Source organism: Meles meles, chromosome 4 (genome assembly GCF_922984935.1).
Source record: "Meles meles chromosome 4, mMelMel3.1 paternal haplotype, whole genome shotgun sequence".
Taxonomy (NCBI): domain Eukaryota; kingdom Metazoa; phylum Chordata; class Mammalia; order Carnivora; family Mustelidae; genus Meles; species Meles meles.
In genome coordinates this window covers 70,045,562-70,049,412 of record NC_060069.1, presented here as the reverse complement: position 1 = coordinate 70,049,412, position 3,851 = coordinate 70,045,562, and positions in this window count along the sequence as shown.

Below are 3,851 nucleotides of genomic sequence, written 5' to 3'. Positions count from 1 at the left end.
TGCAATTTGTAGAAAAAGAAAGCAATCACTATTGTCTCTAAAAGCTCATAAATACAGGAGATACATACTAAATATTGTCACTTACCATGTATATATCATATATATGATATATTTATATATTGCTTTCCTTTAAATTAGTGATCTCCGGTTTTGTTTTATTTTTAAAGATTTTATTTATTTATTTGACACACAGAGAGAGAGAGAGAGAGAGAGATCACAAGTAGGCAGAGAGGCAGGCAGAGAGAGAAGGGGAAGCAGGTTCCCTGCTGAGCAAAGAGCCTGATGCAGGGCTCGATCCCAGGACCCTGGGATCATGACCTGAGCTGAAGGCAGAGGCTTCCCACCAAGGCACCCCTCCAGTTTTTTTAATTCTATACTCCAACAGTAAATAAATTTTGAACATACACATATAATTTTTATTTAGGAATCTTATACCTAAAATACTAGAGAAATACATAATGGATATTTTAAACATTAAAAAGAGAGATCTTTAAGTGATGGCATAAAAATTTAACATAAATAAAAGCTCTAAGTCTTCCTCCAAACTCCAGGAACTCATCTTTCCAGCCTCAAGGCTATGAGTCTTTTACTTTGAGAGTACTGATGCAAATATCTGAGCCTATCAAAAGGAAGAGAGACAACTGTGTGATTTTAAGCCACATGTTTGGATTCTCCGTTTTGAACATTCTGTCAATCATTAGTGACTTTGATACAACAGAAATTTAGGAAGGTCCCAGGCCATTCATTAAACATTTAGAAAATAAACAATAATGGTAAATCTTCTTTATGTTCAGAGATTTTCATAAATGCAATTTTAAAGCTGCCTTCCCCATAAATTAAAGGAAAAGAATACAATTCAATTTAATTGCTTTCAAAATTTAGAGAAAGGTCAATAATTAGATCAACTTCTGACCTTATATTTTTTCTTATTTATAAAGATTAACTTTGTTGCAGAACTAAAACTTTTCCAAGATGGTTCATCAATTAGATGCTTCCTACCATGAAATAAAATACTTTCTGGATCATCCTGCTATGAGTGAAAACTGCTTATAAAATGATACAACGAAGAGTCTAACAAGACCAAGATATAGTTCCTTCTCAAGACTCTTATGAATGACTAAAGTAGACAACACACACATAAGTTCTAAAATATAATAAATATATTATAAATATTATGGGAGGAAGTAGAAGGAAAAGATTTAGTTTTAAACTATGGAAAGCCATTTGAGGACTTTATAGAAAGAAGATAATTTGAGATGGAAGTTAAATAGTAACAGATCTCCGCAGGTAGCAAATAGTAGCAGGTTGTATCAGTCAGAAAGCATGACACGAAAAGGGGCAAAAAGGGCACCTGGGTGGCTCAGTCAGTTAAGCATCTGACTCTTGATTTCTGCTCAGGTCAGGATCTCATGGCTTGTGGGATCCAGCCCCGCATCTGGTTGTGGGCTCAGTGAGGAGTCTGCAATAGATTCTCTCCCTCTGTCCTTCCCCCTGCCACCATGCATGTGCATGCGTTCTCTCTCTCTCTCACCACTCCCCCTCTTTCTATACATATGTATATTTATCTATATATAAACAGATAGTAGTTATATAATTATAATACATAATAAATATAATAAATCATAATAATTATTAATAATTATAATTGTTTATAAATATTTAAATTATCGAATCATTAATTTATAATTTATAATTATATAAGTATATGAATATAAATATATATATCTATGGAAATATAGATAGAGAGAGAGCAAGAGAAAGAAAAGGGGCATAAAGTTCAGAAAGCGTACGTCAATTAGGAATGGGCAGGCTGCAAAAGTCAAAGCAGATTGACAATAGCTGAAAAAGAGTAACAGCAATAATAACAGCTATAATTTTTGAACACCTACTCTATACCAGGCACATCACAGACACTGTACATTCATTATTTATATCCTCAAAAAACTATGAGGGTCCAACTGTTCTCATTTCACTAGGAGGGATATCTGAGGCTCAGAGAGGTTAAATAGCTTGGTTAAGGTGACACAGGTAGGTCGCACAACCATCATATGACAAAGGCAAGGTTCAAAGCCTGAACACTTTTCAACACCCTTGTTGCATCTTCTAATAACATAGTTCTAATTTAAAAGTTCAAGATGATATTTTGTGCTTCCAGGGACAGTACCATCTCTCATACACCATCATAAATACCAATATTTAACCACAATCAAATATTCTCCATTCCTTTAACATACCCTAAACCTTCCTTGTTCAGGTCTTTCCTTCCTTCTGCAATATTTTTCCCTGGAGGGCAATCCTAAGAAAATCCTTCCTCCTTTCAATACTTATTCCAAATACTATTCCCTCTAAAAAATCTTCCCTCATCTGGGGCGCCTGTGTGGCTCAGTGGATTAAGCCGCTGCCTTCGGCTCAGGTCATGATCTCAGGGTCCTGGGATTGAGCCCCGCGTTGGGCTCTCTGCTCCGTGGGTAGCCTGTTTCCTCCTCTCTCTCTGCCTGCCTCTCTGCGTACTTGTGATCTCTCTCTCTGTCAAATAAATAAAATGAAATCTTTAAAAAAAATAAATAAAAATTTAAAAAAATAAAAAATCTTCCCTCATACTTTCAATCAGATGTTTCCTTTGCAGTTCCAAAGTACTTAAAAAAATCTTGGTCTTAGAGCACATTTTCTTAATAATACCTCCACTTGATTTTTATTTAAATGTATACCTTGCCTGCTTCCCCAAAAGAGCTGTAATCATGAAATAAGAAAGCAGATAAAGGAGCACCTGGGTGGCTCAGTGGGTCAGGCCTCTGCCTTTGGCTTGGGTCATGATCTCAGGGTCCTGGGATTGAGCCCCACATTGGGCTCTCTGCTCAGCGGGGAGCCTGCTTCCCCCTCTCTCTATGCCTGCCTCTCTGCCTACTTGTGATCTCTGCCTGTCAAATAAATAAATAAATAAAGTCTTAAAAAAAAAAGAAAGCAGATAACATTGCATTTTAGATGTTTATGCATATATCCTTCTGCTTCTCTAAATCAAGGTAGGAAAACATCTTCTGTAAAGAACTAGAGAAGAAATATCTTAGGCTTTGTTGGTCATATGGTCTCTGTCATAACCGCTCAACTCTGCCATTATGGTGCAAAAGCAGCCATTGATCATATGTAATGAATTGGTGTGGTTGTGTCCTAATAAAACTTGATTTACAAAAATGTGTGGCAGGTTGTAGTTTGCTGATACCTGCTCTAAAAGTTAAGGTCATGTGATTGAGTGCTTTACTCTTAAACAATATCCATTGTCCTCTAGGCCCTACTCCTTGAATTCAGATGTGTCAAGCAATTGATTTGGCCAATGAAATTTAAGTATGATATAGGTAACTCGCAGGCAGAAATTTTGAGAAACAGTTTGTGTTTTGTAGCCTGTGTAGTGTGTAGGGTTGCACTCTCATGGCTGGTCGTAAAAGCTATACATATTTTACAGGCAGTGTGGCTAGAGGGAGTTAACTTCAGTTGGTGATGCCTAACTATGCCAGAGGGGAATTGATTGGCGGGAGGTCAAAGAACTGAATAACATTAAACCTAAAATTGAGTTTCTCACTCTCTGTAGTGACAGCAGCTTTGTCCAACAATAGTATTGCTATTATTTCAAACAAATCTGCACATTTGACCTGTTTAATACTTCCTTGCACCTTCTATAATATCTAGAGATCTGAATTATTTTCTCCCATGGACTAAGCATACTGACAGGTATACTGTCTTAGGAAATATTATGTTGGGAAATATACAGATATTATTATCAGCAATAGAGCTATATTTGTGGGAATTTTATGCATAGGCACAAAAGATGACTAACTTCTAGCCATATTGTATTTAAC